The sequence below is a fragment of the Periplaneta americana genome, chromosome 2, assembly GCF_040183065.1.
Source record: "Periplaneta americana isolate PAMFEO1 chromosome 2, P.americana_PAMFEO1_priV1, whole genome shotgun sequence".
Classification (NCBI taxonomy): domain Eukaryota; kingdom Metazoa; phylum Arthropoda; class Insecta; order Blattodea; family Blattidae; genus Periplaneta; species Periplaneta americana.
This window is the reverse complement of record NC_091118.1, coordinates 50,620,219-50,641,912: the sequence shown is the minus strand read 5'-3', so window position 1 is coordinate 50,641,912 and position 21,694 is coordinate 50,620,219.

Genomic DNA, 21,694 nt, shown 5'->3' with positions numbered 1-21,694 from the left:
AACAATGTAACTTTTATTCAAAGCAACAATAATTACTGTCTATAATTTATTTTAAATACTCCCGTCAACAATGGAATCTCCAATCCACATCGTAACACAGTATTCGTTATTGCACTCCACAGACAACAATGACAATTTACTTGGATTATTGAGAACAACAATGAACTGTTAATCTTAACTAAAGTTCACAAAGCACTATTTACAAATGAGAACTGTCAGTTCTCAGTTCACAGTTCTTTTGCCTTGGCTACTAATTCTTCTAGCTCAGTCATTCGAGTTCACAGTATCTCGAACCCCAGACCTTCAGAGACAATCCGCTGAACTTCGAACTCAGGTCCCCCAACTACGGTCCACTGCACTCAAACTCAGGACTTCCTGCTCCACAGTTACGGACACAACTCAAGTCGAACTCCGGTCTCGAAGCTGGCTACACTGCTACACAAGGCTGGCTTGCTGTCCAACGATTACAACACTGCTCAAGTTCACTCGCGTGTTGTATTTATAACTAAACCATAGTTTCTGGAGAGTACGGTCTGCGAACAATCGACAGATGCCTAGAAGATAACGCCTATCCAGAGTTCTCTGGATTTCTCTCCTCTCTGCCGAGGTCGCTTTCTCTCCTCTCCTCTCCTCTCCTCTCCTCTCTTCTCTACGCCACAGCACATGCCCCAGGGAGCAGATGCGCGCGCACTTCCGCGCCGAACCACGGCCGATCTTGTAATCCTTCTGCCGGTCGTGAGATCGTATCCCAACTCTGTCACAATATTTTTATTTTAGCGCTAAAACATGTACAGTTTCACGAAAATTTTATCTCAATATCTTAATTATAAGCATATTATTTAATATTATAGTTTATATTATTTTATTATTATTGCGGCAATTAAGCTATCAGATCATTACTGGCCAACCGCTGTTGACTAGGACATTAATATGAATGCATAAATAATAATATGATATAATAATAATAATAATAATAATAATAATAATAATAATAATAATAATTATTATTATTATTATTATTATTATTATTATTATTATTATTATTTTGTGAAACTTGGACCCATGTATTGCCGGTCCCTATCACCACGGCATGGCGCGTCCTCAGGTTGCGGATAGAGGAGACGGCCTCCAGATATGGAGGTAGTTGCGAATATATTGAATAAGCAGTCGTGGACAGCCGATAAGGGGTGATCCTCCAGCTTGGGGGTTGGGCGAAGGGCTAACAACCCATCACCATAAAAAACAGCTTTTTACGAAACCTTACAATAAAAAATGGGAGTAAAAGGGTACAGTACATCAGTTATTCGTAGATTTCAAAAAGGCACATGACTTGGTTAAGAGAGAAGTTGTTATATAAAACTTTATATAAATTATTTCTGAATTTGGCATTCCCAAGAAACTAGTTCGATTAATTAAAATCTGTCCCAATGAAACTCACAGCAGAGTCAAGGAGATGCACTATCACCTTTACTTTTTAACTTCGCTCTAGAAAAGTTCAGGATAACACAGAGGGTTTAGAATTGAAAGAATTACATCAGCTTCTTGTCTATGCGGATGACGTGAATGTGTTAGGTAAAAATCCAGAAACGATTAGGGAGAACACGGAAATTTTACTTGAAGCAAGTAAAGCGATAGGTTGGAAGTAAACCCCGAAAAGACAAAGTATATGATTATGTCTCGTGACCAGAATATTCTACGAAATGGAAATATAATTTTATCTTCCGAAGAGGTTGAAAAATTCAAATACCTTGGAGCAACAATAACAAATATAAATGATACTCGGGAGGAAATTAAACGCAGAATAAATATGGGAAATGCGTGTTATTATTCGGTTGAGAAGATTTTGTCATTTAGTCTGCTGTCGAAAAATCTGAAATTTAGAATTTATAAAACAGTTATATTACCGGTTGTTCTATATGGATGTGAAATTTGGACTCTCACTTTGAGAGAGGAACAGAGGTTAAGGGTGTATGAGAATAAGATTCTTAGGAAAATATTTGGGGCTAAGAGGGATGAAGTTACAGGAGAATAGAGAAAGTTACACAACGCACAACTGCACGCATATTCTTCACCTGACATAATTAGGAACATAAAATCCAGACGTTTGAGATGAGCAGGGCATGTGGCACGTATGGGCGAATCCAGAAATGCTTACAGAGTGTTAGTTGGGAGACCGGAGGGGAAAAGACCTTTGGAGAGGCCGAGACGTAGATGGGAGGAAAATATTGAAATGGATTTGAGAGAGGTGGGATATGATGACAGAGACTGGATTAATCTTGCACAGGATAGGGACCGATAGCGAGCTTATGTGAGGGCGGCAATGAACCTGCGGGTTCCTTAAAAGCCATAAGTAAGTATTATTATTATTTTTTTGAACAAATACACTTATAAATTAATTTATTTTCATGAAGCGATATAAGGATTAACTGAAGATTAGGCTACATTTCTATATAAAATTTGAAAGAAGAGGAATAAAAGTCCACACCTGTGGAGTAACGGCTAGCGCGTCTGGCCGTGAAACCAGGTGGCCCGAGTTTGATTTCTGGTCGGGGCAAGTTACCTGGTTGAGGTTTTTCCGGGGTCTTCTCTCAACTCAATATGAAGAAATGCTGGGTAACTTTCGGTGCTGGACCCCAGACTCATTTCATCGGCATTATCACCATCTCATTCAGACACTAAATAAACTAAGGTTTTGATAAAGCGTCGTAAAATAACCTATTAAAAAAAAGAGGAATAAGAGTGATTTTTAATACCTGTGAAACACTGAGGCTTCTGCTATCTATTTTGTAACGGCGCTCAGTTAATGTTTAGCAAAGCTTCTATTAATAAGCTACTATACAAACTAAGTTGCTCCCAGATCTGTTTGTGTCATACATTCTAGGGATTCATTTTCTGATAGCACAAGTACGGAGAGGCTTCTTTGTTGGTTTTCATAATATCCTTTGTGTTATGAAGTTTAAATTGTAAAGCACACTCTCTATGAAACATAATCCACCCGGAAGCTATATAGTGGAATACCGTTGATGAAAAATAAAACCAATGAACAATATTCGTTTACAGGTGGCACAAAGAGGAACTGTTAACATACTAGTATATTCCACTACAAATCGAGGGGTCGGCCATTCAGTTGTTCCCTACACGGAAGTGGAAACAGTTTCCAACTAATACAGGATACACAATAGGCTAAATTACTGTCATATGTTTATATTATGTTTTCTACGGAGTTCTTCTAGGCGTTTCTAATTTCATTGTAAAGTGCCACTATACTTATATTATACAGCATACAGAATAAAGGTCACAATACTCAAAGGTGGCTTATGGCGTCCAACACGATTACCGAAACCGAAACAATACGGGTAACGATGACTACTGAAACTGAACCAATGACGATGAAGGCTACCGAAACAAACCACAGACAACGGCTACCGAAACACAAACCAGAGATAACGGCTACCGAAACTGAAATCAGATACAAAAGCAACCGAAACCAGTTACGACGGCTACCGAAACTGAAACCTGTGACGACGGCTACTGAAACAAACCAGAGATAATGGCAAGCGAAACCAATGACGATGGCTACCGAAAATAAAACTAGAGATAACGGCTATCTAAACCAGTGACAATTGCTAACGAAACCAGTGACGACGGCTACCGAAACTAAAACTAGAGATAACGGCTATCTAAACCAGTGACAACGGCTACCGAAACTAGTGACGACGGCTACCGAAACTAAAAATTGAGATAACGGCTATCTAAACCAGTGACAACGGCTACCGAAACTAGTGACGACGGCTACCGAAACTAAAACTAGAGATAGCGGCTATCTAAACCAGTGACAACGGCTACCGAAACTAGTGACGACGGCTACCGAAACTAAAAATTGAGATAACGGCTATCTAAACCAGTGACAACGGCTACCGAAACTAGTGACGACGGCTACCGAAACTAAAACTAGAGATAACGGCTATCTAAACCAGTGACAACGGCTAACGAAGCCAGTGACGACGGCTACCGAAACTGAAACGAGAAACAACGGCTACCGAAACAAACTAGAGACAATGGCAAGCGAAACAAGTGACGACGGCTATCGAAACAGAAACTAGAGACAACGGCTACCTGAACCAGTGACAACGGCTAACGAAACCAGTGACGACGGCTACCGAAACTGAAACGAGAAACAATGGCTACCGAAAAAAAAACTATAGACAATGGCAAGCGAAACCCGTGACGACGGATATCGAAACTGAAACTAGAGACAACGGCTACCTGAACCAGTGACAATGGCTAACGAAACCAGTAACGACGGCTACGGAAACTGAAACGAGAAACACGGTTAACGAAACAAATTAGATACAATAGCAAGCGAAACCAGTGATAACGGCTACAGAAACTGAAACCAGTGACAACGGCTACCGAAACCAGTGTCAGAGGCTACTGAAAACCAGTGACAACGGCTACTGATAACCAGTGCCAGAGGCTACTGAAAACCAGTGACAACGGCTACCGAAACTGACACCAGAGACAACGGCTAGCGAAACTGAAACCAGAGTCAACAGCAACCGAAACCAGTGACTGAAACTAAAACCAGAGACAATGGCAAGCGAAACCAGTAATAACGACGGCTACCGAAACCGAAACTAGAGACAACAGCAACCGAAACCAATGATAACAGATACCGAAACTGAAACCAGTGACAACGGCTACCGAAAACGAAATTAATGACAACGATTACCGAAACCAAAGTGAAAAATAACGAAGTGTAATTACTGATATAACTCTTGAAAAAGATTAACAGAAGTACAGAAATGAAGAAAAATGGTGTACGACAGTGTAGAAATTTAAGAGAAAGGATTAACTTAATCATGTTCTGAGTATGAACTAGGGAGAGCTGCCAAAATTGTGACAACATGCAGGCCTTCTGGAAAAATGCAACCATAGCGACCACCCAGGCAATGGATGCGTCGTCAAGCGAGACCATGCTGTGGATAATAGGAGAAAACTGCAAGAAAACGAATTTATGGATACAAATGTTAAAATATTATAAACGCAATCAAGGATATATCCGAACTGAGTCCGTATGTGAAATTAATAAACAGAGAACAAATTAGATAAAGCACATACTAATGGAGAAATCTTGTGATTTTCACTTATGGCTTGAATTTTATAATGGAGAAAGATTTGATATCAAACAAATCACTTGCACGAAATAAACGATTCTAAACTTTCCTAATCGAAAGATGACTTTCTTGCAATCTGTGTAATTTAATATTATAATAATGTCAACTTTTAAAATGGCTTCTATCGGCAGAGAAATCAAGATTGAGGTCCCGTGTTACATATTTACTGCATGTAAAAACTGTAATCAGAAATAAGAGGCTTGCAAGCAAAATTATAGAACATAACATTGTGTAAATTTCCTGCTTCGTGAACAGATCTCCAAATTATGAACATTTTAAAACACAGAGGAGATTCAACGGTCCTGAAGTGCTCTGGGCTAGTCTAGCCCTACTCCTAACCAACCAAATCGGCCTTTTGTACAACAACATGAGTCACTGATTGTTGGTTTCTAAGAGAATTTGAAACTCCATTAAAAATATTTGACATAGGGACATGTAACTGAGACACGAGATACATGAACATCTTACAGTAAAGGACTTAATTTATTTGTTGTATCTCTAATTTTTCCCCACTTTCGTCACCTTGATAACCTCATTTCTCATCATAGCCACGATCATCTCATTGCTCATCGTCAGAAAGGTCATCTCATTCCTCATCGCCACCATGGTCATCCAAATAATCATCGTCGTCAGGTTTATCTCTTTCCCCTTCATCGTCAAAATGGTTATCTCATTCTTTCTCACCACCGTCAGGATTATCCCATTCTCCTCCACCGTCGCCAGGAACATTTCATTCTCTTTCACTGTCGTCAGGATCATTCCATTCATTATTATAGTTATGATCGTCTCATTCATCATCGCCGTTATGGTCGTCTCACTCTTCATCGACGTTATGATCGTCTCACTCTTCATCGACGTTATGATCGTCTCATTCTTCAGTGCCGTTATTATCGTCTCATTCTTATCGTAGTTATGATTGTCTCATTACTCTCTGTCGTTAAGATCGTCTAATTCTTCATCGTCGTTATGATCGTGTCATTAATCATCGTCATTATGATTATCTCATTCATCATTGTTATTTAATCGCCTCATTCATCAACGTCGTTAGAATCGCCTCATTCATCATTATCGTTATAATTATCTCATTAATCATCGTCGTTATGATCATCTCATTAATCATCGTCGTTATGATCATCTCATCATCGTCGTTATAATCGTCTCATTCATAATCGTCGTTATGATCATCTCATTAATCATCGTCATTATGATTATCTCATTCATCATTGTTATTTAATCGCCTCATTCATCATCGTCGTTATAATTGTCTCATTCATCATCGTCGTTATGATCATCTCATTAATCATCGTCGTTATGATCATCTCATCATCGTCGTTATAATCGTCTCATTCATAATCGTCGTTATGATCATTTCATTAATCATCGTCGTTATGATCATCACACTCATCATCGTCGTTATAATCGTCTCATTCACAATCGTCGTTATGATCATCTCATTCATTTTATTTTAGTTGGTTATTTAACAACGCTGTATCAACTATTAGGTTATTTAGCGTCGATGAGATTGGTGATAGCGAGATGATATTTGGGGAGATGAGGCCGAGGATTCGCCATAGATTACCTTGCATTCACATTACGGTTGGGGAAAACCTCGGAGAAAAAACCCAACCAGGTAATCAGCCTAAGCGGGGACCGAACCCGCGCCCGAAAGCAACTTCAGTCCGGCAGGCAAGCGCCTTAACCGACTAAGCCACGCTGGTGGCTTCTCATTCATCATTGTCGTTATGATCATCTCATTCATCATCGTTGTTGTAATCGTCTCATTCATAATCGTCGTTATGATCATCTCATTCATCATCGTCGTTATAATCATCTCATTCATAATCGTCGTTATGATCATCTCATTCATCACTGTCGTTATGATCATCTCATTCATCATCGTCGTTGTAATCGTCTCATTCATAATCGTCGTTATGATCTCATTCATCATGGTCGTTATAATCATCTCATTCATAATCGTCGTTATAATCATCTCATTCATCATTGTCATCTAATCGTCTCATTCATCATCGTCGTTATAATCGTCTCATTCATAATCGTCGTTATGATCGTCTCATTCATAATCGTCGCTATAATCATTTCATTCATCTTTGTCATCTAATCGCTTCATTCATCATCGTCGTTATAATCGTCTCATTCATCATCGTCGTTATAATCATCTCATTCATCATTGTCATCTAATCGTCTCATTCATCATCGTCGTTATAATCGTCTCATTCATAATCGTCGTTATAATCGTCTCATTCATAATCGTCGTTATGATCATCTCATTCATCATCGTCGTTATAATCGTCTCATTCATCATCGTCGTTATAATCATCTCATTCATCATTGTCATCTAATCGTCTCATTCATCATCGTCGTTATAATCGTCTCATTCATAATCGTCGTTGTAATCGTCTCATTCATAATCGTCGTTATGATCTCATTCATCATCGTCGTTATAATCATCTCATTCATCATCGTCGTTATGATCGTCTCATTCATAATCGTCGTTATAATCGTCTCATTCATCATTGTCATCTAATCGCCTCATTCATCATCGTCGTTATAATCGTCTCATTCATAATCGTCGTTATGATCGTCTCATTCATAATCGTTATGATCGTCTCATTCATCATCGTCGTTATAATCGTCTCATTCATAATCGTCGTTATGATCATCTCATTCATCATCGTCGTTATGATCGTCTCATTCATAATCGTCGTTATAATCATCTCATTCATCATCGTCGTTATGATCGTATCATTCATAATCGTCGTTATAATCATCTCATTCATCATTGTCATCTAATCGTCTCATTCATCATCGTCATTATAATCGTCGTTATGATCGTCTTATTCATAATCGTCGTTATAATCATCTTATTCATCATTGTCATCTAATCGCCTCATTCATCATCGTCGTTATAATCGTCTCATTCATCATCGTCGTTGTAATCGTCTCATTCATAATCGTCGTTTTGATCATCTCATTCATCATTGTCGTTATTATCATCTCATTCATCATCGTCGTTGTAATCATCTCATTCTCCTTGAGATTCGTACTATCATTTCATTCTTGTTCGTCGTCATCATAATCATCTTATTCTCTTTGACTATAGTAGGATCATTTCATTATTCTTTATCGTGGTAAAGATAATTCTCTTTCTTCTTCGTCATCGTCGTTATAATCACCTTATTATTCTTATGATTATCTTTTTGTTCTTTACTGTCGTTTTTAAACTTTACTTAATAATGTGTTCGTGAATGTTCTGACAAGGTTACTATAGTTACATTATTCTTGTTTATAATGTAAAGCATGCAGACTGTAATTAAATGACACATTTTAATCACAATAGGGAGAAATTATTTTCATCATATTTAACAGTTATTACGTTAGTAGTTATATTCATTTTACCAGAATTTTAAGTAAAATGCGTTGTTACCAGCATCCATCAAACAATCCTACATGCCAACATCATACCCGTTTTTCAAAACTCATTTCAGAAGGCTTTGCTCTGAGGAAACAGTGATGGACGGTTCAAAGAACGTTTAACATTTTCATAAGGCTCGGAGCACCGACGATGCTGCTATCTAGTGGTATGCAAATATTGACAGTGGCCTACCGCCAGGCATCATAACACAAATAAATTGCTCACGGGGTGCAACAAGGACAGGTAAAAATAAAGGATTTCTGACAGTGACCTTTAGCAAGAACACTCACTGCATATTATCCTGCAGTACGGTTTTTAGCTCTTCATACAGCGAGTTTGTGTTATGATTTCGTGTAAAACAGAAAACGTGAAATTTACAGGATATAATGTTGTAAGAACCATATTTTTAAAATATCGACCCGAAAACAGACTTAGTTGTATATACATTGTAAAATGTGATTAAAGTGAAATGCCCTAAGCATATTCATTTAATAACCGATAAAACTTTTTAATATTTGAAATGTGACTGTATGTATACGTATGAATATCTACATACGACTGATATAAACAAATAAAATACACAAAGAATGCCCATATTACGTCATCTGCGTAAATAAAGCGACGTATGTAGTTAAAATCAGTTCTATTGCAGGGATCTGAGGCAAGAAAGATAAAGATATGTAACATTTACTTAAAATGTATATTAAAAGAAATTGTTGCTTTGAGAATAGTAGAAAATTGAAGAGAAAATTAAAAGTATGGTCTACTATATTCGTTGAAGCAAACATATAATTAGCGCTGGAAAATTAGAAAGGTTTATTGTAAAGCAAGAAAGAAAAGAAAAATTGATTGTCCAAGTTGGAAATGGCAAGCAGAAAATAGAGAGATGATGATGATGATGATGTTTTATCTTCAAACGAACGTCATCTAACAATTTTTATTACTACAGGCTTTAATTCAGATTTCTACAGGGACATCATTTTATTTTTACTTCAATTTTTATTGCACCTGAGTTTTTTAATGTACTTCACTCCCACTCCTTCTATTAGCAAACTTCCATATACAACTAAAGCCGCAAAGTCGTCTTACGGTCAAAATAAACAGTACAGAGTGAGTGAGTATAGTATGTTTCAGAAATATGATCACATTTTTCAGTGAAGAAAGAGCATTCATTCACTACTGAATCATATTTTCGCACAGGTACTGTGCGTCCGTTTAGTTACGCCGCATCCCGGTATCCCCCATCCGTTTCTGTTGGCCCCTCTGTAAAGGCTAGTGGCTGAGCTATCTTAGCTCTTTTCTGAAAACATTTGCTGTTAGGAATTGGATTTCTACCTAATATTATATAACTATTTAAAATAATTTAAATAAAAGGGCATCGTTAAGTAAGGAATTGTCACGTGATTTCCCCCCTTTCTAAGATCCTCCGACATAACCACATGGACAGGCAGTAGATAGTATATCTGAGTAAATTTATCTTTGCGGATCGGGCAGAAGTGAAGATTGAATTAACAGTACGTAAGGTACACTGTTATAGAGTAGGTACAGAATTATTTCAATAGGCGTAGGATTATGGCTCCCTCATGTCGCCTGATTTGAGTGCTTTGCAGTATTTCTTTGGGGTTACTGTGAAACAGTTGTGTTTGCTAAACATCCTACAACAATAGAAGAATTAAATAATTACATTCACGAAACCATACATTCAATTTCAGAACATATGCTTGAAAACGTTTTAGATAATATGCACAAAAGATTTGAAGCCTGTATCGAAACGAACGACAACCATTTTCAATAATATGTTTAAATATCCATATTTTGTTTTTTTTAATTTAAATGCACTGTAAATATTGTATGCTAATGTGCTGTAGACAGTATAGTATACATTGCATAATAAATACGTCCAATTGGATAGTTCAGTTAGTGAGTAAAAATAATTACTGTTAATACTGTACTGTATTTTGATCAAATAAAAACCCGACGAAAATGATCAAACTCAAAATCGTAACATTTCCTTGTTTACGTAAATGGATGCTCTACTTTTCTTCCCTCCTATACCTAGTAAAGTTATTTGTATTGTATTTTACACTAGTGTAGCAAACAGTGTTTCCGGTCCTCAATCGATATTCCAAAGATAGAGTCAGGTTAATATTGAAAATGTTAGTAAAAAATAAAATGATGTCCCTATATATGATGCATAGGCCCATACAATTCATAATTCACAGTGTCCCGCTTAGAGGGATCGAGTAATAAAAGTTCACCACTTAAAATCAGATAAAGATACCGTTGTGATTTACATCCGACAAGATAGAGAAACTGTCCAAGTTTATGCAACAAAGTTTGAAAAGAGCTGCATGCGTAACTTTCGTTTGTTTTTGCGTAACTTTCGTTTGTTTGTTGCTAGGGCACCACAACAAGCCTAGTGCCATTTTGTAGGAAAACATGCTATGGAAAACACCATATGGACACCACAACAGAAAGTTCAGTGCGTGTTATGACTTGCAGAAGAAAAACCTGTTATGCGAGTCACTGGACCATTCTTCTTCGTAGAGGCTACAATCATAGGAAATGTGTATCCGGACATGTTGCGGAACTGTTTTTGACCAACTTCCCCCAGGATCGGTTTTTCAGCATAATGGGGCCCATCCAATTATCAACGGGTGCGTGAGTTCTTGGTTGAAAAATTTCCCAATAGATGGATCGAAAGACGAGGACTCCTTGCCTGACCACCAAGATCACTTGATCTGACCCCTTGGACTTTTTTTCTGGGGCTTTGTGAGGAATGCTGTGTACCAAAGAGGCAGAGCTAACACTTTGTAGGAACTGAGGCAAACCATCAGCGCTAGTGACTCCACAAATGCTACAGGACACTTGAATGCCGTTTAGATGTCTGCAGAGCAACTCAAGGCGCACACATCGAGTTGCAATGAATGTTCTCCGAAAATCGGAGAATTCTTTACATCAATTTAGGTAGAAAGGTATGTTAATAAACCATTATTTACAATTAAAATTATCACTTATTTCTCGATCCTTCTAAGTGTACAGTGTACGGTGTAATTATTGTACAGTTGTCAAAAAAAAGTGGCCGCACTCGTGAACAGCGAATATTTTCGAAGTCCACTTCGGGTCGCGGCGATGTTACACGATGCATGTGCTTGTACAAGCAGTTCCGGAACTATGAAAGTTTTCCATATCTACGCCTCGTAGACCAGCGGTAGAGTGCTTGCTTAATGATTCGAACATTGTGGGTTCGGCCCTTCAAGTTTTTATTTTATTTTTTAATCGTTCTTTAGCGATGTAAATAATATTCAAATTATCATTTATATTCTGTTATCGTTCTTTATCGATATCAAGTTATTTATATTTTGTTATCATTCTTTAGAGATATGAATAAAATTCAAGTCATCATTTGTATTCTGTTATCGTTTTATAATGATATGAATAATATTCCCTTTTTTATATTCTGTTATCGTTCTTTAGCGATATAAATAATATTCAAGTTATCATTTATATTCTGTTTTCCTTCATCAGCATTATACATAATATTCAAGTTATTTATATTGTTATTGTTCTTTCGCGATATAAATAATCTGTATTTTATGTAAGTAATTATTATAATACAAATAACCATTTTGTCCACACCTGTGGAGTAACGGTCAGCGCGTCTGGCCGCGAAACCAGGTGGCCCGGGTTCGAATCCCGGTTGGGGCAAGTTACCTGGTTGAGGTTTTTCCGGGGTTTTCCCTCAACCCAATACGAGCAAATGCTGGGTAACTTTCGGTGCTGGACCCCGGACTCATTTCACCGCCATTATCACCTTCATATCATTCAGACGCTAAATAACCTAGATGTTGATACAGCGTCGTAAAATAACCCAATAAAAAATAACCATTTTTCTTTGTAAAATAGGTTATTTTATTGAGATAATTAAATACGTATTATATAATATCTTACATTAATTAAACAAACTCATATTTATCATTTATATTCTGTTATCGTTCTTTAGTGATACTGTATAAATAATATTCATGTTATTTATATTGTAATCGTTCTTTAGCGACGTAAATAATATTCAAGATATAATTTATATTCAGTTATCGTTCTTTAGCGATGTAAATAACATAAATTTAATATTAGGTTTCAAACAATACAGTTGCATAATACTGGTGTTAGTTTTTTTTTTTATTATTACATTATACTGTCTTGAACCACAATAAAATGAAAAGGAATGACGAGGAATTGAACCTGAGACGTTGGCATCTAAATTCCGACGTTCTTCCGCTGAGCTACGAAGTCAAAAGTGTGGAAACATTTTCGGAAAAACTGGCCCAATCACACTCTTAAGATTTTCTGATGATTTGTAGAAGCTAGTCCAGGATGCGGGGGGAAAAGGCTAATTGGGATTTCCCGGTCTCTGATTGGGTCAGACATCCTCATAGATCTAATATTTAACCCTTGCGGTGAATTTCGGTGAAGTCCGGAGGACCCAATTAGTCAAATCCACTCTCATCTCCACGCTTGGCCCCCTGGATTCTAATAAGATGTGAAAGAGATAGCGGTGTGCGGAAAGCAACGGGAAGTTAACGCATTTATCCTTCCCAAGAAAAACTGCAAACACGAACAAAGGAAGCTTTTAATAGCAGAAGAAGGCTCTTCTGCGGACCTCTGGAAAAAAGAATTAAGGAAGAGACTAGTGAAGTGCTTTGTGTGGAGTGTGGCATTGTATGGGGAAGGAACATGTACATTACGACGAAATGAAGAGAAACGAATTGAAGCATTTGAAATGTGGATGTGGGGAAGAACGGAGCGAGTGAAATGGACAGACAGAATAAGAAATAAAGTTATGTTTGAAAAAGTGGGTGAAGAAAGAATGATGCTGAAACTGATTAGAAAGAGAAAAAGGAATTGGTTGAGTCTCTGGTTGAAAAGAATAATAGACGACATTATGATATGTGGAACATATGCGGAGACTAAGAGGAAGGCAGAAAATAGGAAAGATTGGAAAATGCTGTGTTTGCAATGAGAGATCTGCCCATGGACTTATGTATGTTCAGAATGCCTGGAATATCATGTCTAAGAACAGTCGCTATTTGCAAAGACCATGCCCACTCGACTGCAAGATGCTCGAGATAAGGGGAAGATAGACTAAATATTGAATTGCGGCTTTTTGTTTTGTTTCTTGACTGCTTAATTGTTTGAATGTTCTAAGGCCGACGCCAGTAAATTTGTTTTGTTTATGCCACGAAAAATATTTTTATTGAGAATAAAATCCTTTTTCTTTCCATTTGCAGCCACAAAGTCATAATGATAAAGTTATGGCATAATATATTAATGAACCTGATGTTAATTACTAAAATAATCGTAAAAGAGAAAGGAGAAATTATGTATATCTTGTCTCTCGCTCTTAAAAACAAAACAAAAAAAACATAAAAAGCACGAGGTTGTATTCGAACGCAGGACCCCACGAATAAGAGGCCGGAACGCTACCATTATGCTATCGAATAACACACAGAATACCTCAATTATAACTGTAGATATCAGGCAACGTGGTCCAACAACATGTAACATCGCCTGTCTCCGAATTGTAGCGGAGATACCCGAAGGGAACTTTGTTTCAAGAGAGCGGCTACTTTTTCTTTTGACAACTGTACAGTGAGTTCATAAATTCCGCTTAGACTTACTCGCAGTTTGAGAACTTGTTAGCATTCACAATGCCTATTATGCATCTGTGCTTTACTGTGAAACATGCATCAAGTATGTAAAACGGTATGCAAAAATTCATACTTCGAGTGACGCGGTAGTAAACCTATCGAGTCTTAATTGATATACAAATGTGTCCTCTTCATACGCCATGAAAGCGTGAAATAACTGACATTAAAAAAAGTCTTCCTTCGATCAAAGAATCTCTTTGCTCGAGAATTACTCGGATGTAAATCTTATCAGTAATGTGGAGTGGAGATAATGTAGCACTGTAAATAAACTTATATTCCAGCATCAATTAAGTATATTCTTTATCAGTGAAGTGCAGCCTCACCAAAAAGGTCTCGCTTATTGACAAATAATATTCCTTCGTTCATTCATTCATATCAGTTTATACGCCGAATTTGTGACACAGAGCCTGTATGTGATCACATGAAAACAGGAGTTCCAAATTACTCATTCCTTATCTTTTAGATGATGTTCAACAACGGGTGTTCAGATTTCCACAGACATTTTTACAGCACTTGTCACAGGAAATAGGAGAGATAACTGCATTAGTCATAAACCTACGAAAAGTACGAATGTAGCTAGATAATAATGTAGGCCTACACCACTAATAAAAATTAAATAGAAGTAGTGACGAAGTCAATAGTTTTAATTTTAGAAGGTATTTGAAGACAAGAAAAATATTCAAGGTGATAAACCTTGATGGCGACGTGATAGCTACTTAACTCCTAAAGGAAGACATTTTCAGCACATGTTGAACTACCTGTCGGGAGCTGAACTGTTTGCGAGAGGGGACGACAGTGTTGCCAACACATACATTGTATCCCCGTCAGTCATAACACCTGGAAATACGTCAGATTCCGTCAAAATTAAAATAGATAAATAAATAAGACCCAATGAATATTGCTACATAAAAATAAAAAGCAAATTTTAACACAACTTACCAATCTAGATTAAAATAATAATAATTCGTCAACCTCTAGACTTGACATCGAGGAAATTTGAAACATGTGACTCCTTAACATGGTACGGTATAGGTAGGACTATTCGAAGTAAAAGCACAGTCTAATATATACAATCGCGAAGCTCAATACGTAGTAAATATGCAAACATTAGATAGTTGCTCACCACTAGGATCGCTAATATCGCCTCATTACAGGCAATGCAAAATAGAACCGTCACAGTCTATTGTTTCTAGCACCCTCAAAACTCAAGCTTCGTGACTATATAGTAGACTGTGGTAAAAGTATAATCCCCCAAAAATTAAACAATTAAAAATGACAGCAGCTAAGAGATTCAAAAGACGATGTAAAGCGTAATTTCTGCCAGAGAATCCGTCACCCGTCAAAGCCATTCATTTCCCGTCCGCTATGTTTAAATTCCGTCAATTTTGAATTTTTGGAAACACTGGGGGACGAAGAGGATTAAGGGGATGGGTATCAGCCACAGCTTCAGAAAGGGAGAAACACTTGGCTCAAGATCTCGGCGCTACTAACCAGTTAAACTTATAGCAACTGAACAGTCTAGTATATACAGTCACGAAGCTTGAGTTTTGAGGGTGCTAGGAACAACAGACTGTGCCGGTACTATTTTGCATTGTCTGTAATGAGGCGATAGTAGCGATCCTAGTGGTTAGCAACTATCTATGGATGCATATTTATTACGTATTGAGCTTCGTGACTGTGCGACGCGAGCTTGTCACTAACCGTCAATAACAGTCAGGATGCGATCAAGGTTCATATCAACGGTTAATAGCATGTATTTCCCTTTGAGAACATGGGCGGGAATTAATGCTGTCCTTATCGCATTCCTTCCCTTTGCAAACTCTGTAACTCCCAACTATAATTACACTAATTTCCCAGCTCTATGTTGCATGTTAATGCACAGCAATGCAAATTTTTCGTTCTCTGGTGCTCGTTAGAAGGTCTCACACCTGAGGGCATTTCCTTCGAGCGAAGGGAGCTCTAAACTATATCGACGAGTGAACTATGCTCGCGTGGAAGGAGATTCGCTGTAAGTTTTTATTTTATCATAACATTTTCCTATACCGGTACTACATTGTACGGTCTGTGGACTGAAATAATAATATCGGAATAAAATAACAGAATAATATTTATATTCGTTCTGACTTGTTATTATATGTATTTACTACATTTTGCGCTCAATTTTGCTTTCTTTTCCTATTTCAAATTCCGTATCAATAACATTCAATTTTTTTCATCTTGTACGATATAATAAATTTATCCGCATCTCAACAGCCCATTGAGAACGAGGACTCACCAGCCGGCTCCTGGCAACACGTACACATGCTTTCGCAGAGGTGAACGATCACCCAACCAGAGCGAATGTTTCGTGTGTTTAACAAGATGATCCTCCCAGCCGTTTCAGCTGTTTGTCCTAATAGAATTTAGCTACCTGTGGTAGCTCCCCAAATGCATCATGATTCTGGGTGGACACCGATCCCATACATTGGGCGAAATTTCATGAGAATTCCCCACGGTGACTCATTCCGTAACGCGAGTCTTAGCCTAGATAACTCTTCCCTACGTTAAAATCGGTAGCACTTTGAAGAGAACAACAGCCAGCATCGCCACCCGTCCGCCGTAAACGAACACGAGATGGCAGTACAGTCGCTAATGCAATTCAAATGGGAGTTATGACGTGAGTCCTTACGTAACAACTAGATTTCAGCATAGTAAACCTGACAAAATTTGTTACCGTCAAAGCCTATAAGGCCGAGTAATCTGGTATTTATGATCTAGGGTCTTAGGCAGAATGCCTTAGACCTCGACACCACGGCGCGGGACGTTATACAATAAATATACGAAATTGTGTAGTTTACATTGGAACGATTTACCCATAGATCATTAGATCAACTAAGCATTATGCATACATATAATTTTGAACAAAGATAATATAATGTTGCTATATTTCAGTTCGTTCATTTCTCAAAGACGGCTAATACCAGTTTAATAAGGTTAGCGAATTATTTCTCCCATCTGATGAAGCTAGCGTATCCCACTCAGGTGGACTTTTGCATACAAACACCACAGGAAAGTTTCATCTCATGCCTCAATACGCAAGAGAAAGTTTCCAGGGTCGAACATCGAGTCCAGATATCGTGAGCATCACTCACCCACGTGACCTGACTGCAGATAAAACAAAAAGCAATCGCAATGGGACTGACATGACAATTACACAGTAGCAATTTCCGGCACGTTTAACATAGGAAACAATAATTATAATTTATTGTTTGTTTATGACAGGTTTCCACTGCTGGTTTATACACGATTCTATATCCATACACCTTCGTGTATTGGCGTAGATATTTAGTTCTGATATCTTGTGTTATCTCACTGTAGGACGCTACCCGATGTATACGATGTGCAATAATTCAAGAAAGCCCTAAATTCGACTAAAGCGCTATTGCCGTTCTGTTGGTAAGAGAGTGAAGGAGAGGAAAGACATGTTACAGAGCATAGTATCACAGTCTAGTACGGGGACATCATTTTATTTTTACTTCAATTTTTATTGTACCTGAGTTTTTGAATGTACTTCACTCCCACCCCCTCTACTAGTAAACTTCCAACCGTTCTCCACACATAACCGTGGCCACGTATGCAGTACTGAGTTAGTGAGTATAGTACGTTCCAGAAATATGTTCGCGTTTTCCAGCGACGAAAGAGCTTTCAATATTGAATCATATTTTCGCACAGGTCCTGTCGTCCGTTTGCCTACGTCGCATCCCGGTTTCCCCCACCTGCTTCTGTTCGCCCCTCTGTAAAGTCTAGTAGCTGGGCTGTCTTAGCTCTTTTCTGAGAACATTAATTTCTGTTAGGAATTGGACGTCTACGTAATATTATACAACTGTTTAAAATAACTTAAATAAAAGGACCTAGTGTCCACACCTGTGGCGTAACGGTTAGCGCGTCAGGCCGCGAAACCAGGTGGCCATGGTTCGATTCCCGGTCGGGGCAAGTTACCTGGTTGAGGTTTTTTCCGGAATTTTCCCTCAACCCAATATGAGTAAATGCTGGGTAACTTTCGGTGTTGGACCCCGGACTCATTTCACCGGCATTATCACCTTCATCTCATTCTGACGCTAAATAACCTAAGCTGTTGATAAAGCGTCGTAAAATAACCTACTAAAATAAAAAAATAAAAGGACCTCGTTAAGTAATTAACTGTCACGTGATTTCCCCCCCCCCTTTCTACGACCCTGCGACAGAACCACTTGAACGGACAGTAGATAGCATTTCTGAGTAATTTTATCTTTTCGGATCGGGCAGAAGTGAAGATTAAATTTAGAGTACGTAAGGTACTCTTTTATAGAGTAGGTATAGAATTATTTCAACATGAGTTACTCGTACGAAGGACGAAACTGGTAATTGGAATTAGGTACAATAGTCTATAGTGCGATAATATGCACAAAAGAACTGAAGCCTGTATCGAAATGAACGGCCACCATTTTCAAAAATGTGTTTAAATATCCATATTATGATTATTTTTCAATTTAACTTCATTCTCTATATTGTACGCTAATGTGCTGTAGACAGTACAATATACACTGCATAATTAATAAGTCGGAATGGATAGCTCAATTCGTGAGAAAAAACACTAAGTGTTAATACGGTACTGTATTTTGATTAAACAAAAACCTAATGAAAATTATCAAACTCAAAATTGCGATATTTCCTAGTTTACATAAATGAACTACTTTTCTTCCCTCCTATACCTAGTAAAGTGATTTGTATTTTACGCCAGTATCATCGAACTCCAGTCTTGGAAGGGGGAACAAGCGGTGTTTCCGGTTCTTGACCTTTAATCCAAAGATATAGATAGGTTGATATTAAAAATGTTAGTAAAAATAAAATGATGTCCCTGTATATACAGTCACGAAGTTCATACGTAGTAAATATGCATCCATAGATAGTTGCTAACCACTAGGATCGCTATGATCGCCTCATTACAGACAATGCGAAATAGTACCGACACAGTCTATTCTTCCTAGCACCCTCACAACTCAAGCTTCGTGACTGTAGACAGTAGACTGTGATAGTATCTTGGCGTACCTCAACTATCCCTTTCTATGAAAGCGCACTGAAGATATGAAGTCATGTAGAATTTCATACTTCCATAACCTCAGCACTATAATGCTACTGGCGTTAGGCCAGGCGGTAAAGTGTATGCCTCCTGATCCTTACAAGGGAAGGGTTTCGGCTCGAATTTTTGGTTAAAAATTTTTACAGACGCTTACCTTACAATGGTGATGAAGACCGTAAAAGCATTCATTTGTGTAACTCTCCTTTTGGTTGGTATTGGTCAATAAACTTCTTTAAAAATGTACATGAGGATTCTCTATAAAGTGCATGAAACAACTTGGAGCAGAGCAATAATCACAACACACAGAAGCAACACCTGAACAACCTTCTGAACCACACTCCAGTGCTGAAAAATCAAATGCCACCTGAATTACATGTTTGAAGTCCGAGACTTGTTCACGATTCACGTAACCAGCTGACTGCCAGGAATACTGAAGCATAGGGCGGTATACTGGAGCAGACAACTGGTTATGAATAACAGAGTGCATTTTCATTATAAACACTCGATTTTCAAAGTTAAGTTCTGGATTCTCAGCATGAGTCCTTATGTAATGTGTTATCCTCCGAGCATGTATTTTGTATTGCCTAAGGAAATAGATATTCTGAGTCTGGATATATTTAGTTTTTTAGGTGCAATGATCATAAATTCCATGTCCTAGCCTTGGAATGATCCATTTATTAAGGTTGCGTCCTTGTGCGCATTCAATGACTCACACAACAGTATATACTTTTAATTAACTGCAATATTTTCAGACAGAACGTTGGAGAAAAATGTCTTTAAATGGGCTTTAGACATTTTACCGCTCGCACTAGCTTCTAGGCTAGGCTAGGCTTACGGTTAAGGTGTCCCATCCCCTTAACTTGTGCAGTGCTCTCCCCACCCCTGAACTTCTACAGTGCTCTAATAGACAAACCACACATTACACGAACGAATGCTTTTGGGAGCTTTACAGAGATGCAAAGATGGGCCTGTATAGAAATTTTGGATACGAAATTCCTGTTCGAGCCGAAACCCTTCCCTTGTTAGATGCGTTTGGACGTAGGATCGATGCCCGCTTGGGTTCATTGCCTGCTTGGGTTTTCTCAGAGGTTTCTCCAACAATAAGGCGAATGTCGGGTAGGTAGCTAATTCATGGCGATTCCTCGGCTTCATCTCGCAAAATACCATCTCACTATTACCAATTCTAACGCTAAATACCCAGTAGTCAATACAGCGTCGTCAAATGTAAGAATTAACAAAAAAAAAACACTACAATGAGCAGGTGTGGATCAGTACCACGTTCCGACTTCTCTGAGGGAAGACACTTCTTCCCTACAACACCACAATTGTTTTACAATCATTTTTAATATTATTGTGATATACCGAAGTACATACGATATTTCCGTGCAGAAATTCTGCATTATCATGTGATGAAGGATGGGTGGAGCGGAGAAAAATTCTTTCCGGCACCGGGATTCGAACCCGGATTTTCAGCTCTACGTGCTGACGCTTTATCCACTAAGCCACACCGGATTGAATCCTATCAGTTTAAGTTCCACCTTTTAGTTTCCCTTTAGTGCCAACCCTCATGCTCTGTGTCACAGATGTGTGACAGTGGCACAATGTCGACACATTATGTGCAGAGGTGCACTCATTACGAGTGACTAAGTGGCCGGGATGCGACGGAATGGGCGCCGTCTTAAATCACTAAGTGATTATTTACGGATATCATATTATTCTGATGTGCCGAGGGACATATATTTCCGTGCAAGAATACCACATTATCACATGATGAAGGATGAGTGAAGCGGAGAAAAATTCTCTCCGGCACCGGGACTCGAACCCGGATTTTCAGCTCTAAGTGCTGACGCTTTATCCACTAAGCCACACCGGATTCCAGTTCCGATGGCGGATTGTATCCTCTGAATTTAAGTTCCACCTCTTACAAGCAAACGTTCTGATGGAGGCAGATAAAAAAAGTTAAATTTTTTCTTCCACCATGTTAATAATGTCAAAAGAAGTGCTTACACAAATTTTGGCCACTCGACCGCAATTACGAGGCCGTCCAGAAAGTAATTTTCCCTTGGGCCGTTTATAGAAAAAAGTGCAATTGCATGGAAATATTTACTGAAATAGATATAGCAATTGTTGCGCTATTTGTCAACATACTCCCCACTGGAATTGAGACATTTGTCATACCATGGGATCAATTTTAGTGTCGCAGAAGTCAGCCGCCTCAGATCGGAACCAGCGTTTGACAACCGTCTGCACCTTTCTCTGTCGATCCTATGATATGAGA